The sequence below is a fragment of the Lathamus discolor genome, chromosome 9, assembly GCF_037157495.1.
Source record: "Lathamus discolor isolate bLatDis1 chromosome 9, bLatDis1.hap1, whole genome shotgun sequence".
In the NCBI taxonomy this organism is placed as follows: domain Eukaryota; kingdom Metazoa; phylum Chordata; class Aves; order Psittaciformes; family Psittacidae; genus Lathamus; species Lathamus discolor.
Window position 1 is genome coordinate 16,760,553 of NC_088892.1, and position 20,762 is coordinate 16,781,314.

The 20,762-nt window shown below is 35.9% G+C and overlaps 1 protein-coding gene across 1 annotated transcript in view; it reads left to right on the forward strand.

The window, feature by feature from the left end:
- Positions 1-3,235: 3,235 nt before the first annotated feature.
- KLHL4 (kelch like family member 4) overlaps positions 3,236-20,762 on the forward strand; it is an 88,564-nt gene continuing 71,037 nt past the window's right edge. Inside the window, exon 1 of the mRNA XM_065689262.1 lies at positions 3,236-3,309. The gene's annotated coding sequence lies outside the window, so the exon portion shown is untranslated. The remainder of the gene's footprint in view (positions 3,310-20,762) is intronic.

Genomic DNA, 20,762 nt, shown 5'->3' on the forward strand with positions numbered 1-20,762 from the left:
GGAAAATCTCGGCTGGTTTTATAGGTAAAGCTGGTGGCTTTCTCCAAACTCAACATCCAGAAGTAATGTCATTAAAACCATTACAAAAACCCCAAAAGATGGTGAACCACCAAAACAGAGAACTGCACCATTCCTTTATGTAGCATCAATCTGTATTGATGCTAAAGTTTTTGCAGTCTTACCTATACTATATGACTTTGAATCACATGGCAAAAGAGTTTTTGAAAGCTCAGCTGGAGAGATGAACTTGCTATAAATTATTTTCAATGGTATTGCTTGACTTTTTTCATTTCAATGGCATTTATTTTTCCCCAAAGCAATTTCAACTATTGCCTTACATAACTTTTATTTAATTTGAAATCAATAAAACAATGGGCATATACCCCTGGTATTTCAAGAATGACATTTCTCCTTTGTTTTTACAGCACACAAACCAAGCAAAAATCAATATTTTATCTTTCCACACTTGAATAAAAAAGGGTAATAAAGCACCAGGCTCACAGCACTATATAATATTGATTACAGAGTCTTTCAAGATAAATTACAATGACTTAAAAATTATTCTTGGTAAGCCAGGACTACAGGATTTTTTAACAGTTGCCACAACAGTTTTGGGGAATACATGCATCAGAACATGAGCTAAAGTATATTACACTAGGTGTAATTCTTTGTAAAACTTCAATAAAAAATGTACTCATAGACCACATTTAAAAGTGAGTATGTTTCATATTTTTTCTGTAGGGGAACACGATGCAAATTTCGTGATAAAATTTATCGATGACAGTCCAATACATGTGCAACATATGGAGAACCATATCTAACAGCACAGAGTAGCATTCATCTGCAGTCAAATCATGGTTATGAGCTGAAGAGAAATCTAGGAGAAGAAAATCATTTATTCTGAAGGCATTACTTCTTTTTTAGAAAAAAAAAACCAACTTTTCAAGATAGGCCTTTTTGGTGAATATTACAGCCCAGTCAAGTACTATTTATAAAATTTTGGATTTTTTTTTTTTTTTTGGGGGGGGGGGTGTCAGGTAATTTGTTAATTTCTCTGGGATTAGTGCTGCCAGCTCAGGGCTGATACCATAGCAGTCAGAGAGATACCATGCTAGACGGCACCAAGGTTGGCATGCTCATAACCTGAGCATCTAGCCTCTGACACACATCAGGCTCAGGAAGTCAGACTCTCTCAGCAAGGTGCAGAGCTCCACACTGATCTGTAGGAAGCCACAAACCTTAGCACCACAGTTCTGACCATACTGATTCCTTCTCCCAGCTATGACACACCAACTATGAGGAATCTTTCGACTTTCAAGGGGGTTGTGTGACTTTTTATAAAGCTCACCACTGCACACGAGTGTTCGTAAAAGGAGTAAGTAGGGATGCAATGAAATTTTCCACTTTAGCTAACTGCTAAACTGGAGTTAGTACTCCCCCAGACACATATGTCATCATAATATTCTGAACTGCACTGTAATGTGCAAATGCTTCTCTGACAGAAAGCTTCATGTTCTACCAAGATTTTAACTTTTCCACAAGATTTTCTCACAACAATGAATGTGGGTTTAATCCAGATAAGGATCCCTTATGTCAAAATTCAAAATCTCACTCTTTCCTAGCAAACATAAAGACAAAAATAAAGCCAAAAAATATACCTTCTAAAAGGTGAGTCTATTCTGCTTGGAGACAATAGTGAAATCAAATGATGGAAAGCAGAATCTAAATTTCCATATAGTTTTGAAAACAAAAGTTTGAATAAAAATCAGCTGAATATAGACATCTAAATCACAATTCCAAAACTCAGTTATTTATGGAATCTAAGAGAAAAATAAGAAAGGATTTATGTTATTGATTTTTTGATGCTCAAGCAACAGAAAGTAAGGAATCTAGGTATCTGCTGGATTCTTCATTCTATTCCATGTGGTTAAGAGCTTTATTTTTTAACGTATTTACAGAAGTTTTCATTCTTTATTATCACTATTTGCTCCTGACTTAAAACAAACATTTAAATAATCTCCACATTTAAAGAAATGAATATGGAATGGACAGACCACAGAGCCAGCCATGTGGATTTCCAGCATTTTTCTGCTGTAAAATTCAGTTTATACACTGAAGGATGAGCAGAGATATTCCTCATTTCTCTAGGCTTTTGGATGCAATTTGAGAAAAAACCAAAACCAAACCAATTTTAAGTTCCAGCAAGCTTTCATAGTTCATTTTTGTGTCTGGAAACCTTAACTTAAACTGAGGTATCTCTCACTGAGCATGACCAACGGTTAGCTGCTTTTCTTTAATGATATATACTTTGCGGACTGCAGGAATCCAATGCAAGGCTGTATTTACCTGTCCCACCTGGCTATGTTAATCCCAAACAAATCTAAGGAAACAGATAAAAAAAGTCAGAGGCACACAGAGTGTTCTGTCACATTTCTATTAAAATCACCTTCCCACCCCTTCCACTGTACTCTACACAGCATTCCACCATTACAGGCATCACACAGGAAGCAAGGAAAAGGTGCCACCCTATTCTCCTAGAGAAATTCAGTCATGAATGCTAATACTAAAATCTACACAGCTGATACAGTATTTAAGGGATCAAATTGGATCTGGATAAATTTTGATGTAATGGTATCCCAACAGAACATGCTTCAAAGCAAACTGGAAGCATGCAATAAAAATTAGGTGGAATTTTCTGACAACATCCTGTTTCAGCATTTTCCAATTTAAGTATCTCCATTGTTAATTCCAAAACTGTCACTGATTTTTCATTCAGTGCTGGAGGATTAGTTAAAAGTTAAATTAAAATAGAATTAAAATTAGTTAGCCCTGACAGAACAGGAAGGTAATGATTTCTGGAGCAATTTCTGAAATAATTAGATCTAGAGACTGGAAAATTTCCTGTAATCCTAGGTAACACACAGTGGTAGCAGGCAGGCAGAATGCAATCTTGAGGCTACATGTTGTTCAAAAAGCAGAAAGTAGAGACCTCAGGAAATGATCCTTGGCAAAGGCGGTGTTTAATGTAGATGCTGAAGGAAGTTCAACGGAAAACATTTATCAGAAATTTCCGTCTAGAGAGGAGATATGCTGGTTTAGGGAAAAATGTAAATATTACTCAGCAGACCAAGGGCAAAGGAAATAGGAAATGGGCTAGAGTTCTCTGAAATAATCTGTCACTGAGATGTGAGAAGACATACTCGTGTGTTGGCAATTCTTTTATTTTAAAGCCTTCCACACCTCAGGATCCTTTTGCAGCATTGTGCCATTATCTGAAAGCTGGCTACTTCCAATTCAAACTTCTTAAAGGTAGGATAAAAAAAGCTTAATTTGGTTCCTATCTTGACATATCATTTGCATGTTTATTATTTGAGCCTTTGGAATAACTCATAGGAAAGACACAAGCTTATCACGGAAACAATACATCTTAGAAATGTTATAACAGTTGACTTCAGGTGCTTTTTAAAGCCTGCAGAGAAACAAGAGTGATCCAAAATCTTCTGTGAGTCTTTCTACATAAAAGGGCAGAGTACACTTCTGCGAAGGGTGTCACCTCTGAGCCTGCCAGTGTTCGGACAAGGGGTGGAGCAGTCCTTTGGGTAGCTGATGCAGAGAAGAGGAAACATATTCCTCATATGTAAGACTGAACTTCTATGTGGGTAGACAAAAAGACTGGGCTTTGAACTGTGCATTTTTAACCTTGAAATACTCTACAATGCAGGCATTAAATATCAAGAATGCCTTACTTACAGCTTATTAAGCTGTGTGTATGAGTGAAGACAAAATGCATGCTTATTAACAGTTAACTATTGGTATTTTCTATCTTAGTATTATTGGTTAAACAAACAGAACAGTAAATCCTTATATGTGGGAATATTCTAAAAACCATTTCTTCAGCCCTATCTTGTATTCTCGACTTTGACTAAAAACAAAAACCTGGAAAAAAATCCACAAACCCAGACTTTTTCAAAGGTAAAAATCAATGTTAGAAATCACAGATGCTGCAATTAGAATTGCATTATCTTTTGGACTTCAGTATCCTTGAATTCTTATTCAGCAAATTATTACTGGAATGTTAATGCCCTCAGTTTGACAGATGCTTTACAGGCTTATCTGAAAACACAGCAGGAAAGGAATAGAAGTACATTATATGGAATATTCACACTGTTTAATTCCCGATACCAATAATATGAAACAAAACTCTCTAGATGCCTCAGCGGAAAAGAGAGGGTTCTCTAGAGGGTGATTTAGGGCAACTAAATTAGGCCCATTGTTCTGAATTGCACTCAAAAGGCTCATAAAGCCTATGAGCCTATGTCCTACAATGTCTGGTATCAAGAGTACATAAAAAATTGCAAGCCAGGAAGAGGCAATATGCTAGGAAAATAATCAGCATGACTGCAATCTTACACTCAACTGGGTGCTTGTCTTTGTATACCTGCTCTCCTGTCTTTGTTCACCATTTGTATCTTTTCCTTCACTCTACTTTCTGGTGTAAACTACAGTACCATGTGTTCCTCGCTATTTCCTTAATTTATAACATAGATAAATGAATGACTTCATCAGAAGGATTCAACTAGGTAGAGTACTCACATGCCTAAATGCTTACAACATTTCTGAAGCAGGCTTTAATTTATCGTACATGAACACAGGAAGTGGATCTTTATAAAGCATCTCCTCAGTGAGGAAAAAATAGTTTGAAAGTATCTCATTCACAAAACCTGATAACACCAAAAATGCTAAAATGACCATGTCTGATGCAGATGAACGTGACAGTAGAACACTGAGAATGCAACAGAACTGAAGAGCAGGGCCCAAGTACAGAAGCATTTTAAGCTTGGTTTTGTTGAAAGAGAAAAGGACAAAGAAATTACATAAATTATTTGGGAAATACGATCGCATCATCAATCACAGCATTAAAGATGTTCTCAGCAGCTTTGTGTTCATTTCTGTAATTCATTATGCTTCACTTCACAACACTGGGAGGACTGTGGGGGACCCCGAGTTGTACAGCCAGCTCTCTGGGTATACACCAATTCTGCAGGGCATGGGTGCTCTGCAGTGAGCTCAGCAGCCTTGGCTTCACGACACACATCCTGGCGGCACCTCAAAAGCAGACCTGAGAGCCCTGCAGCCCTGAACCTGCCCATTGCACACACTGAGGGACTGACTGGAGTATTATAGTACTGGCTTATTTTCCAACTGTTTCTTTGAGAGTAAACTCCAATGCACAATAAAGCAGGGCACCACATGATTTCCTCCCATGCAGAAGGCAGGATGCAGCAAAGCGTGCCTGGAGAGCAGCACAGTGAGCAGCTCAAGAGCTGCTCTAAAGTGCACACTCAGCTTGTATTTCCAACATGTATCACGGCTCTGCTACATCTATAGGTTAAAAGGATGCTGAAATAATTTTCATAGTGCACTTTTAATTTTTATTAGCAAATAAAAAGTCTGACTTTGCAGGGAGAAAGGAGTTAAAAAAGGGAGAAGGCATATACATGAAGAAAATCATCCAGCTGCTTCCAAGTTTCATGACATTTATATATAATTAGATAGTTCTGTATTTTTTTTAACACTGGGTATCTTAAAGCTATGTAGGTAGTGATGACAGCTAACTATTCATATGTCTATGTAAAGCGGGAGATCAGATTCAGATAAATTTCTTTAGGAGAGTTCGTTTAAAAAACCCAAACCCACCGCCTTGCTGGCAGTGTCAATAAAAAGCACTAATCTTGTCTAATTATCATACACAGTAGAGCTGATCCCCATTGCGATCAGGCTTGGGGAATAAGTTTGGGACTATCAAGGGGTTGAGGAATTTTGCAATCCTCTTACTCTTCCTGTAAACACTGCATGGATAACTGGAAAGTTTAGGTTCACCTGTAAGAGCCACCAATCTGGTTATTTTTAAACAGGTCATTATTTCTACTATCAATTGTTGGTAGATACATCATGCCACCTATTGAAAACCAGCTTAAATATTTACTGCTTTTTAGTCCTACAATTAAGAAGCAGATTGAAATTGTTCAGATTTTAACAAAAATAGTTAAGACTGCAACAAGAATATTTTGCCTTTACTCACACTTAGAACTTTACTATAAAAAAAACCAACAAAAAATATCCTTCAGAAAGCACTCAGCATAGTGCAAGATAATGCAACATTTTAAGTATCAATTTCTGCAAAGACTGTATCTAGTAAGTCTTATGTATTCATATGAGTATCCTCTGAAGGATTCCAGAACTAAGATACAAGAACTACGTAACTTTTGGGGAATTAACCATTTTCCATTTGGAAACTGCCTGTTACCACAATTGCAACTGTGCAAAGCAAGGTTCCTTAACACTCTTATCTATTCTGATGAGACATAACTGATTTAAACCTGTATAGAGTCAAATAGACTCTCTGTAGCAGAAGAGTCTCAAAAAAGGCAGCGATGTCAGGAAATGTGAAACAACTGAATCCACAAATGTCCAGTTTAGACAACAGAAAACAAGCTACCCCTGAAGCATAGAAAACAAGAGTGATCTCTATAAAAAATACACATGTGATACATAGCTGTTGTAAAATTGTCAGATAAGCTCTTTACAATATGGTGCTATGCTATACTGGTACTAAATAAACCACCCTAGAAGACATTATCCTACAGCTGTCCTATAATGATGTGTCTAAAATATTTTTAAAAGCATTAGGTGGTGCTAAATTTTAACAGCATCCTACGCCTTCATGCTGGATCAAACTGCACAACACCCATTTTGCACAGTTTAGAGGTACCTACTTTGCCACAGAATATATGAAGATAAAATAATCCCTAGGGTAACTATATGTTCAGCAGCTCTATTCAAAAGTTTGACACAACGAGTCTTCAAAACAACCAGAAGAGGCAGGATTTAATTATTTAAATTCAGTATCAAGACAGAAAATTGCATAATCTAAAGTGTACAGAATTTGAATGCTTTGCTCAGGAAAGCAGCAGGATTGTCTATTTCTGTTCCTCTTAAGAAAATACGAAGTTTTTACATAAAACCTTGTTTACGACATGCTGGATAATTATCTTGTCAAATAATAAGACATTGTCAGTTTTGTTCCATTAGCTAGCTGAAGATACTATAAAATTGCATGGAAAATTTCCAAGGAATAATAATATCTAGTAACACCATCCCTTGGAATAGTTTTGTTTTTCCCCTCTCTCTCTCTACACTGCATATTCAGTGTAAAGAATTTTTAGACAGAAAGGCCACCAAATTTAGCCCACAGACTGAAGTGTAAATACCCAGAAGGGGAAATAAGCTCCATCAAAGTCTTTACGTCATATAACATTTACAACCAGATCCAAGAGAATGATGATTGGTACAACATAATCTAGAGACCAGGCTCACTGAACAAGGTCAGTGGAATGGAAGAATTGGCACCCTTCTCACTTTCTCTTACCAAAGAATATATATGTGCATCTGTTATAGCAGTAGATAATCTGGCTGACACTGTCAGTTTTCCCTGCATGCAAATCCAACATAGCACCTTCTCTCAAACACTCTGGAGTCTGTACTACAAATAACTCTGTGCTATAAATAACCTGCAAAAATATGCACCACAAAAAAAAAAAAAAAAAAAAATCAGTATCTTAAGGCATCAGACTGCTTACTTTTGATGAAACTCTAGGAATTCTTGCATACATGACATTCTCTGAACTGAGCAGGGTTTAATTTTTCTCTGTAACTCAATTTAAAGACAGCCAGTGCTGGATCAGTTCAAATAAAACAAGCAGATAAAGGATGATTACAGCATTTTTAAGCGTCTTTATAAACTTACAACAATATTCACAAATGAGTTCATTCAAAAGTCAGTGAGAATGGGATAAACCCCATCAACTGCAACAATCCGGCAGGTCCTGTTTCCCAGGGCAACCCTGAGTGTATTGTATGGATCCTTGCAGTTACATGTGTAACAATTTAGAATCACAGAGTAATTCAGCTTGGAAGGGTCCTCTGGAGGCCCTAGTCCATCTAGCCCAACCTTTCTGTCAAAGCAGGGTCAGATACGAAATAATAGGTAAATTGAAATTGTAATATGAATATAACAGCAAAAAGATGACTTTGCAATAGATACATATTAGATTTTCAATTAGCAATGTCTAATCATCACTGGCACACATTCACCAAAACTAGGGACAAGGACGTTTTTCTCTAAAAGAACTGAATTGAATTTTTTCCTATTTTATTTATACCTTTATGAGAGCAAGAATTGTATAAGAGAACCAACAGTCTACCCGGTTTGCAGTCTTGCAGAGGAAAGCAATGTGGTATCTCATGGTTGGAGGTATGGAGGTATGGAGACATCTCTTTATGACTTACCTCAGACACATATCAGCCGTCTGGTTTATCAATATTAGAAAAGAACAAGACAATATCACATTTTAGTTGAAATGATTGATCAAAGTTTCTACCAGAGTGAAACATTCTCCCTATTCTTTGAACTACCTCAGTGCAGACATGTTTGGGAGGGCAAACCAGTTTGTGACTCTCACAGGCAACCTGGTACAACAGGATTTACTGTGGCTTTAATGTCTGACACAGTCAGATACAAAGGAATGTCAACCTATCCCATGTCCCATCAAAATCCAAAGAGAAAAGCAAACTGCAATGCAAATAATATTTCAGCTTTTAGTTTAAGGGGTTTAAGAAACTTAACTTTGCAAAAATGTCTTGCAAAAAAGTCTTGCAAAAACTCAGGTGCTAAAAATTTATATATTATAATCCAATAATCTCAGTTACTTTTAAAATTTCTTTCCTGTGCCTACTGTTCATGCCGTCAACTCTTCTGAGGTTCGTTTTGGTGTATCAGCAACCTTAGAATTACAAAGTAAACGTACTGTATTAAAAAGCCTGAGACAGGAAAACTTGCGTAACAGCTTGTATGACACTATGACAAAATGGAAAAGAACATGTGACACTGCTATCAACCTGCAAGAGCTGATATTGCACACACAAAGTCTCTAGAGGTACGAGGAGAACATTGAATCTACTCATGTAATACAGCAAGCAAATGGTATGCTGTCGTTCATAAAACAGGGAGCTAGTGATAGTCAAAGATACTGCCTTACAGCCTGCAAAGTAACACGCAGCAGATAAATAATCTATGATGGCTAAGAACCTTTGCACTTCTGTGAATATCATATTCATGTAATTTGAAATATGATTAGATCCTATTTTAATTTCCATTCTTGTTTTGGAAAGCATAATGAAAAAGTATCTTTTTAGAAATTAAGAAATTTGTCCACATTCTGCTTTGAATATTGACTTACTCCACACATCAGTAAGTCACCAAAGTAATTTTCATTTCCTCTACATAACTATTCAGTGGGAATTCAGGTGAAGCCCATTTGAATGCTTTGTGAGGTTAAAATCATGGCACATCTATTCATTTCCTTTTCCCTAATTAGTTTTTTCTTAGCATTCCACTAACTGTTTTTCAGTCAGACTTTATGAAATTCTTTTCCACCCCACTGGCTCAAAACTTTGTCATTCCAAATCACTTGGACATTACTTCCCTCAGCATGACTGGACGTAGTACTTCTTGCAGTTTACTGTCTTTCCTCACTTACCCGGCTCATTATCTTCATCAGTCTTGCAGAATCTTTCCTCCTTTCTAGATGCTCCTTAATAGGAACAAGCAGCTTGCAGGGGAGTAGGGAAAGTAGACACCTGGGACAGAGACCCAATGTTTTCTGCACACCTCAGTTTTACTAACCCCTGATGCTGGCAAACCATTTGGTATGGCTGAAGTGGAGATGATGAGAGTGTCTAACTATGCGACAGTGTTAGGAAGAAGAAATACTGTAAAGTTGAGCAGAGGCAGAAAATACCTAAGAAGTAATTCTACATAACCCTAGAAAATGTCCAGAGGCTTTTCTTGAGACACGGTTTTCTGTACTCTTTCAGAAATTTTGTTCTTTGCTGACAATAACATTTTTACTGTTTGAAGCACAGCATTTGTTATTCATCTTTTACTGTTATTCTGAGTTATTTTACCTTATTCATATTTAGTTATTTAGTCTTCTTATATGGATTAAAGTTTTTCACTAAATGTTAAGTATGAATTTGAATATATAACTTGTTTTCTTAAATACATATCCAGTACAAAACCTCTATTAAAGAAAGAAAAAGCTGCATGGTTTTAAAGACTAGGAGATCAAAGCAGTCAGTGAAAAGGAATGGTGTCTTAATGAGAGAACTAGGATTGCTTTCCAAAGGCCAGTTTTAATCCTTTCATATAAAATTCATATATGGAAGTAAGCTCAGGTCATGCTTCAAATAAGTTATTTCAGTAATTAAGTTATGAAGTCTAACTTGAGTATTTGTCTAAAAATCCTAGAGCATGTGACTGTTAAAAGCTTAAAACTGAGTTCCTTTAAACCCTCATGCATTATGGAGTATTATTTGAGATAGTCAGAAACAAAGGCCACGAAAATGAATGCGGAATTGCTGATAGTTTGATGACAGATATTTTTTAATATACTGACTTTAAATAATTAATTTTTGAAGTCTGACCTTAGTGCACTGGAAAAGCTGCACACAAACCGAGATCTCTTAACTGTGCATAGTGTAAGAGCTCATTTATTTAATCACAAACATTTTCAAGACTGATACATAAAGACATTAAGGTAGACAGGGAAGACACAGGAATTAAAATTACTATCTATCTCCATTTCTATTCCTACTAACATAAAATCTCCCGCAAGTAAGATACATGAGGCATGCTGTGATGTAACCCACTTAAGGCACCAAATACTTTAAGAACAATTATCCTTGATTCTTAGATACTTATACTCATCCTAAAATTGTAATTTTTTTTAAGCCACTAAGAGCTCTTTAGCAAGACTAAGGCTATTTGTAGTATAAAATGTATTTAGCTAGGCCTCTAGTACTAATGCCAGTCTTACAAGCAGTATTTTAGAGAACAGTGTCTCCCTTTCAGTAATGTACTGTACAAAACAAAAAATTGAGCCTAAGGTATAGAAAAGAAACAAGCTTCTAATCCATCCATTAAATACTAATTAGAATTAATAATAATTAATTATGTTGAAGAAGTTTTACCAGTAAAGTGCCACATCTTAGAATTTTGAAAATTTATCTTGGTATGTTACTCTGGCAGGTGAAGTGCATAGTCCTTTAACAGCCTCAGGTATCTGGGTCTGTGCATCCAACGTCAGATGAAAATGATAGCAACCAAGAAAGGACTGAAATGCATCTGTTTCCTTATTTACTAAAATATAGAAGTAGAAGGAACCTACTTTATATGAAATTTACTTCCTTGTTATAATTTAGAGTTTGGAAACATTTTCATGAAGAAGGGAGATATTTAAGCCCTGTATTGCTTGAATAAATACTGACAATTACTTTGCTGGTATCTGTTCCTTAAGTGCTGAAAGAGAATTAGCTTCCAAGAGGAATCAAGCAGTTGGAGGCCTTATTTGAAATTCTAAGAAATAAAAAGTCAGTCATTTAAGGAACCTATACATTTTTTCTTCCATGTAAATATCTCAGTGATGCTCCTTCTAATATATTTTGTTTAAAGCAGTATTTCCTTGATAAGAAATAATAATTACATGTCTTTCATCTGTTGTGTTCATCTGCTTCTACAGTTAATTTCTCCTTCAGCATTTTAATTGACTGTCAGTACTCTTCATGCTGTGGGAAGCATTAGTCACAATATGAGTCACAATAGGTTTATAAATGTTACAACTGTATTTTAGGAGGGACCAATAGGGTTGTTGTTATTATTATATTGTAACAGCAAAAGAGCTGGCTTATGTTTAAACTGATTTATTCAGTTTAGAAAACTCACTGTTTGGAAACAACCCTTTGTTTTTTACTGTCTTTGTGAAACATAATACAGACCCAGGAAATGGCAGCATGCTTATGAAACCATTACCGTCTGTCCCATGGTTCCCCTCATCTTGTTCGCCCTGCTCTAAGAGTTCATTATCATCACAGACAATTAATGTGCTCTGTTCTGCTGAACTCACAACACAATATGCTGAACACAAAGCTCTGTGAGCAGCTCACGGCTGAGCTAATAAATCCACCCTTTCAGCTGTTCCAATGTTTACGGTGTAAACACAACCCAACTGTCCCCTTGTCCTTGCTTTGGCAAAGGATGTTAAGCATCAATACAACAACAACTTCTAAACTTCATCCAGGTCCTTGGAGATCTTTTTCCTTAAAACATGCTCCTGCTTTTCTGTAAGCTGTCAGGGTTTCTGTACTCCCTCCAACCTTGCCTATTTTTAAAAGCCAAACAGAAGTCTCTGTCTCATGCTTCAGTAGACCTTTCTGGTTTTTAGTCACCGTTGCACAAACTCGCTGTCTCCAGAAAGCGGTACAACAGCTGCCCAGCAGCTTGTTTGAAGGATTTTCTACTTCCTCCAATTTTTTCTCAGCATCTTGGTAGATTTATTTCTTAACTGATTACATTAATATGTAATATGGGTAATTCAAACAAACCAAGTTTAATTAGAAAGACTTAATTTCCACCAAGTCTTATACACAAACATCATTACCGTGTTGAAGTATAAAACTGGCAACAACTTCTCTACAAATTATTATCCATCTAGGTTTATACACCTTTGAACTGGGAATGATTAACCTAAGAGGTGTGAGAATAGACTGCTACTTCTATCTTTATAATTATATAATTTTTGTAGCATTATTGTAATAGTTTTGGGGAAAAATGTTTTCAAAATGCAATATATGTATATTTTATTAGCCCTTTATTGACAGAAAGACGCCCAAAGAAAGACAGTTTCAGGATTTCTAGGACTATTAGTGCTAGTATCAGGATTAGCAAATGCTTCTTTCTGCTTTTTTATTGTGGTTTTTTTTTTTTTTTTCACTCTTAGATTGAAGGAACAGTACGAAGGGCAAAAGTAACTCTATTCAGCCAGGAGTATCCCAAAAATAATCCTAGCAAAGAATCTGCTCAAGGACAGAAAATCCATAATTTTCTGCTGATGTCTAATTTAAAGCCATTTAGGAATACTTTGGTCTGGGAACAGGCATGGCAGTGGACCCATAAAAATCTCCTCTCATCATGAATTTGATGGGCTAAATGAATCCCAGACCATAAACCTACTAGATGAATGCCTACAGAAAGCCCCAGTGATTGAATAAAAACTGTTTCACAGACAGCAAAAGAACTGTTCCCTAGACTATGTTTTTGTCACCTGTCTTGGTGTATGGTGTGAATGGCAAACGGAGTGACAAGCAAGACAGAACAAGTCCTGTGGGTACAGAACTGCTAAAAGCCTGAAAGCAAGAATGAGAATTGGTTATGACTGGAACCTTTAAGCATTTCTTGACTAAGGTCCATATGAAAATCTGAAAATAAAAACCTTGTGAACCACGAACTACAAACTTCAGTCCCTTCTGAAGAATCTATTAATGATGATAGTAACTAGGATTATCATCCCCAAATCAGCTGAAACTGGATCTCATTACACCACAGAACAAATTAATGGTTTGAAGCAACAAAGTTATTTCTAAACCCCTTCCCTAATTTGCATAAAGCAATTAATATTCTGAAAGAATGTTGTCTGGTATATTGGTGGAAATATAATTAAGAAAATCAACACAGCATTTACATCAGTATTTGTTGTGATAAACAACAAAATGTGCTGAAGACAATGTTTTTGGAATAAATTGCTTGTTGTTTTTTTTATAGATGGCATGCGTTGGCCTAAAAGCTTGATTGTTGTTCAGGACTTTAATTACAGCCATAGCAACGAATGCTTTCAAATTCCAACAATAGCTGTTGAGTTTTTTAGTTTTAATCATTCTTCCCTCATGGTAGGGAATGTATTTTTTAAGGTATTTATTGTTTAAACAGCAATTCGTCCTATAGAACAGGAAGTCCCTCAGGAAGATCAATACAGAATGTCAACCCTAAGGGGCTTGACCAAGGCTGACCACCAGCTAAACTACAGATGATGCTCAGAACCAAAACAGTTTAATGTGAAAAACTAAATTTACCTTAAAATTTAAATACCCTCTCTCATGGTAAATATACTGCCTCTACAATTCTATCTGCTTTAGGCTCTGTGGAGGATTAATGGCTTTCTACTCCTCAAAAGCAACAAAAGCCACTCTCCCTGTCTTAACCAATCCCACAGACACTTCACAGTTATGAATATTTTTCAGGACCTTTAAACATCTTTTTTTTTGTTGGCAGTCATTGTGATAATAATTTTCAATACTGTTTGTTCTATATTAAAGCCTGCTGAAATATTCTCCACTAAAAGTACATTTGCAATTAAATTTGTACTAGTTGATTCTAACAGTGTGTATAGCATTAATCTTTGGACTTGGCTGAAAGTCATAAAAATATAACAGGAATTCTTATATTAGTACTCCAAGCTACTTTATTTGCCAGTCTTACCTTTTGTTTGGTTTTGTTGGCTTGAACAATCTCAATGTAACTAGAAAATGAATTATAAAGAATATTTCTAAAGTCAAGAAGGGAAGGATCTAAAAACTAAAGAAATTCATCATATTTCCTTTGCTGGCTTTTTGTGTTCGGTTTGTTATTTGCTTGTTTGAGGGCTTTTTAACCTAAATATGATATATATATATATATATAGCTATATATATGTGCATTATCGATATTGTGTGATGTTTTTCATTTATAAAATGTACATGGCTTACACCCAACAACCTCAGAGCTAAAGTTGTTTTTTTATACACCAGAATTCAATGTGTTTTTTTTTGTTTGGAGGGCTTTTTTTGGTAGTTCAACCAATAGCTTTACACAGTGAAATCTGTCTTGATTTTCTCTTTTCACTCCATAAATTTCAGTCTGAAATTAGATAGTTGGCATAAGACTTTCTCATTTACTTCTATGCTTATTTTGTTTGTCTTATGCTGGCCTGCTTTAAAATTCTTGTTTTATTCCAGTCTATCTTCAAAGTAGTGAGGAACTCCATAGCAGGGTTTGCCACTGTGAGAACACAAGGATGGTCACCGGGGGTGAGGCCAAATGTTTCTTCTCACAGTGAATGAAAGTAGGTATTGGGAAAGTGCAGAGCAAGCATACAGCTGAACATCCCCAGAGCTAGGCATGGTTACTTGTACTTAGTAATTCTAATGCTCTCTCTGTAAACTTGTCCAATGTTTTTTAAGGCCATATTAACTTTTAGGATCCCTAGGACCCTTTAGTAGGAGTACAAGGGTTTATTCCTCCCCTTATAAAATAACCACTTACCTAGTTCTGAATCAGAGCAGCACATAGTATTCAAGCGAGTCACGAATTCACTCATTAGCACAATGTTTTCTTTGTTTCTTTTCAAACAATTCCTAAATATGTAGAAATTACTATTAATAATTGTTGTAGATTTTATCTCTTTTTGGTCATTTTTACATTTTCATGGGAGTATAATCATAACCCAGGCTCTTGCTCCCAGGTAGTAATGCATATTCTGGAAAAAGTCTGCCATATTTGAGTGCATGTTTTAATGATACTTAATATTGGCATTTAGATACTTTTTAGAATTACATTAAAAACAAATTGGTTTTGGTGTTGTGATGGGATATACAGGACAAAATGGTGTATTAATTCATTACCAAGTGAGTCTCGGAGCATCTTAGAGTAGCCAAAGAGAAAAATCCAACTGGGCTCTTTTAGAAAGCTGTGTTGCCCTCCACTCCCTAGCTACAGGGTTAACATCCATCATCTCTTTTCCAGCTTTGTCCCTAACTCTCTACTGACATTTGTATAAGCAGACAACAGAAAGATTATTTTTTCCCTTTGTTACACATCTTTCCTGAATATCAGTTAATGTTTATTTCTATTTAGACATTTGTGTTGAAGAAGTCAGTACCATTTCCAGTTTTACTCCAAGTAATAGCATTGTATTTAGAAATGTCAAAACTTCTATAAGGAATCACTCGTCTATAATGAGATCATTTCTAAAATGTCACTACTCCTCAGTGCTTCGGCAAATATTGGCTGGTGCAACTATCACAGTCTAGCTGCTAATGCTTTTGCCAGTATTTGATTATCAAAAAAGCTTCCTTTGGTCATAGGAACTACTGATCTAGAAACATATTTACAAATAATCTCACATTAATATTCTCTGGCCAGGGGGCATTAAAGCATACTTGCTTGAATCAAACACGTAAATAAGAACCCAGGACAACTGTAGTCTCAGTTTGTCCTTTGAATTTCCCGCGAACAGGGTTAAGTTCCATTAGCTAAATTTTAATGGAAAAAAAAAAAAAAGATAACCAGAACTGCCAGCTTTGTTAAGATGAAACTATTTGCACTGAAAAAAGACCTACTTTTTCTAGCTAAAACTAGTATTCAATATTTGTACCTTTCAGCCAGTTCTGTCTCTATCATGTGGGTAAATGAAATACAGCTGACAAATGTAATCAAATTAACGTGAAATTCTCATCAAATAGAAAAATACCGTTGGTCAGACTTCAGAAGAGAGCCCTTGGTAGAAATGCAAAGACAGCAAGCCCAATACTTGCTCTGAAGTACATGAGATTCTCACTCAAAGTGCTATTTTCTCACAGACCTGAAACTCTGCATTCTCTACCACACAGAAAGATGTCTGATATATATCTACCCAAATCCTACTATAACACTCTGAACCACATTTATAATATTCTCATTTTAATTTAAAACATGCTCCTGATGAGAAAAACCCTCCCCTTTTATCATGCCAGTTTTGCTAAGACTGTGATGTTTCTTTTGCCATTTATCACTGAAATTGAATGGCCTACAGATGCATCGTAATGAAGTGTAGCAACATACAATCTATCTCCAGGCTGTCCAACAAGGTGACACTGAAAGACTTTAATTTTAAGTTATATGAAATTGTCTTTCTTACTGAGCTCTAAGCTAGGAATCAGTTCATGTTTGACAGCTTATTTAACAGGCTTTGTTAACTTCACAGGCAGTTTTATCTTTGGCCGTAAAGCAATGTAACTGGAGTCAACAAGTTCCAGAAGGAAAGAAAATGACTGAAATAATAACATAAGAAATAGTAAAAATGCATACACTATAAAAAAAAAAAAAAGAAAAAAACACCACTTTCTAAAATAAAATAAATCATTTCAAGTTTATGCTTCGCTGTTCCTTCTGCAACAGCTCTAACACTCAGTGCAATTTGCTGAAAACTCTTGTTATTCTAAGGCACATACCATGACTGTGTCACAATTTTCCTGTCTAATTAAATAGAAACAGCTTTCTGAGTCATATCCAAGGAGGCATTGCAGTCTCACTAATACACTCTCTCACGTGCGCACGTTGTAAAGGCCTTCACTCTAAAATAGTCTTTTATCTATTCTCACGTGGATAAACATCCCATATCACTGTCTGCATTTCTTTTTTGAGAATTCCCCTTTAATCCTTAGTTCAACATTTCATACAGCCTTGAAAAGCAATCTTCAACATTTTCTTTCATGGAGAGTTTTGTATCCTGTATATGTCTTAATGAGAGATTTAAGATTTTGAAAGAAAGGAAGAAAAAAACCCCAACTGATGACCAGAAAAACTAGCCTCATAGCTAAATTAATCCAAAAAAGCTGTTTCTATTGTGCAAGAGGCAGTATTAAAGAAAATGTTTGTTAAAAGTAGGGGATAAACATGAAGCTATCATCTCCATCAGACACACAGCTTATGAAAAAGTATCAGTAAGAAGTAGTACACTAAGACACAAAATATTAGACTGAAATTTTCAGCCCTGTAATTACTCTTCAAAATTAAACAGCTTTGCTCAAAACTCTTCAAATCTAGTTATTCAATTACCCTGTGATTTTATGCAGTGATCATTTAGGAAGAACAAGGAGAAAATATATGTAGTCCATTTACTGTTTTAAGACTGAACTTCCCTTCAAATTAAAAATACCATTTTGTAGAAAATTTAGTATTTAGGGATACCTGAGTAGCTTTCATTATATATTAAAGAGACCAAGACTTTCAAACTGTATGTTTTTTAGACTGTCCTCCAGGAAGGAGGAATCTAGTACTCAGAACATACCAAACATAACAGCTATGTTTGTAGGTACAATGCCCATAAATATTCTCATTAAAAAACAGACCAGAAAAGGAAAACAGCATTTTTTTTTTGCCTATTTTTCATAAAAATCTAAGTGGTTAAAGCTTTCCCCCCAGGTGTGATGACCCATCTATGCTGTTCTTAGCCTGATGCAAAGCCATCTTCCTAGGAAGATGTTATGTATTATTCTCAGATGTTATCATCATCAGATTACAAACTGTTCTGGGGCAAACGTCACAAACCTTCCTGTAGCTAGAGCAGTGCATAATCCAGTGCACTAAGGGGATAAAGAAAGAGTCAAGGCTTACAGTAGTCATGGTGTTTACCTTGGAGAGATTGATCTTTTCCCCATTAGCCTTATGATTACTTAATAAAATACACATTCTTTGAAAGTGTGTAGGAACCTTCACAGCACTTCCAAGACAAGCTCTTACGCACTGAGTCAGAGAATTGCACTTTTCAGTTATGCACTTTTTCTGGTTTTCAATAGTGGAACTGTTTTAACTGGAAGGTATTTGAGACCAAATCTAATAATGAAGTTACAGTATTTTTGTAGGAGTTAAAAAGTTAAGAATTCCAACTGATTACCAACTCAAGGCTGCGACTAACTACTTGCACTCTTATGTGATTTATCAGTCTAACAGTCTAACGTTAATCAGCAAAAGGAAAGAGTTCATCTGATAAAATTCCCTCCATCTGTATGAAAGTTACAGTTTCCAGTCCAAATACTTTTTAACAAGAATAGACTTTCTCTGGACTGAGGCCGATAATAGCTTCCAAGGAACTGCCTGCTTCATAGAAAAATGAGACAACAGTAAGAAATGTTCACTAAGTGTACTCTAAATTAGCAAAGCAGGATGGAATGGCACTTAGAATGCGTTTGGGTTTTTCAAATAGAACGATGCTTCCATGCCGTATAGCTTCAGAAAACCTGTAATAGATTAAATAACTGATCAATTTGCAAAAAAATATGTTGATCTTGCAAAGCTAATCAGTTCCTTTTCAAAAGAAAAATAGACTTTTTAAAAAAATTAAAAATCAATGTATAATTGAAAAGGACTGCATCAAAGTTATAACAATGTGGTAGGCTCATGCAAATATCACAGGAAAAAAAAAAAACAAACCCAACAGATCAGATTCCAAAGCCTAACTTCAATTTGGATCTTTTGTGCAAACTCCACTTAAAAAGTTCAGCTTCACTGAACAGAGTGAGACCCATTAAGTATCTTCAGGTATGAGAAACTTGGGAAATAACTGAGACTGTTATGAAAAACTACAAAGAAATAGTATGGAATATTTCATATTACAGAGCATCGGTGTTCAAATCCCTCTGCAGCCATTATCACGCATTATGCAAATGTTATAATGAACTTGTATACAAATGTTAATTAGAAATTCTTGGAAGTTGTAAGAACAGGAAGTGTTTAGTGAGCTCTGACTAACACTCTGCTAAGCCACATGTCCTTGTTTTAGCATGACTTACTGACAACAGTTGTTCAAATGCAGCTACAAGGAGGATCCCTGATATGGACCAAATTTGAACCAGCCTGCTCATACGATGAAGACTGAAGTTCAGATGCAATTTAAACTGTTGCATACTGTTATAGTAGGCTGTATATGTGGCTGGTACATCTTACAATCGTTTTATATAGGTTTCCAAAATATCCATGCTAATCTGTTAGGAAATAGCTTTGGCAGCACCACAGTTCCATTTACAATGAGAACTCACTAGTAGGAAGCACCATTCATGTGACTTAATGAAGTTGTTTACAACAAACTGAGCTCAGTAACTTCACTGTCACCATAGACAGCTAAGCAATATGCTGGATATACCACTAACAACAGCTCCATGCTAACTCAAACAGGGACTTACTCCTGTCTAACGAAGTTAAATACAAACATTATTCCCACTCTGATTTTCAAACTACATAAGCATGATGTGACCAATGCCTTGCCATACACTACTTTGCATACATTAGCACTTGACATATTTTGATATAACCTGTCCATTGTAACACTTGCCTTGGTACCATCTAATTTCTTTACTATGCAAGAAAAAGACATTCCTGTTCAGTAGTCCCATGAGTGTTAATTATTCACCTCACTAATTTCAGTAAAGATAGAAGTCAGGTATCTACCAGATCCAAAGCCTTGTCTACGATTAATTAAGCCTGTGAAAGAGATACTAAAAGCTGCACTACTGGCTAATTGCTCTTGGCAGCCTATATCCATGTATGCTTAACTTTGCCCACCATTACTTGTTTATCAACTACCATCACTGTGAAAGGAAAGAGCTTCAGTTACAACTAAAAAGTCTTTCATTTCCCAGGATTTTGTTTGTTTGTTTGCTTGCTTGTTTATAGGCTTTAAAAAAAAAAAAAAAAAACAAAACCAAAAACAAAGACTCAGACTAATCAAAGAGGCTACAAATTCCAATAGTAACTTCATGTATTTGTCTCTTGCTCATTTAAGACATGGAGATGAGAAGCGCCGCAGGATGCACTAAGCTGCAGTGTCTGTCACCTACTGCAGCACATGCCACTCTGTTCCAATCCTCTATGTCATGGCAGTATACTTGGGAAATTGGTGTCTGCCTGCTGTGTAGCCTAGCCTACTGTAATACAAAAGCTTTGCAGTTAGCACTTGCTTGTATTCTGTGGAAAAAATAAAAAATAAATCTCCCCTGCCCCCAATATTTTTTTAGGA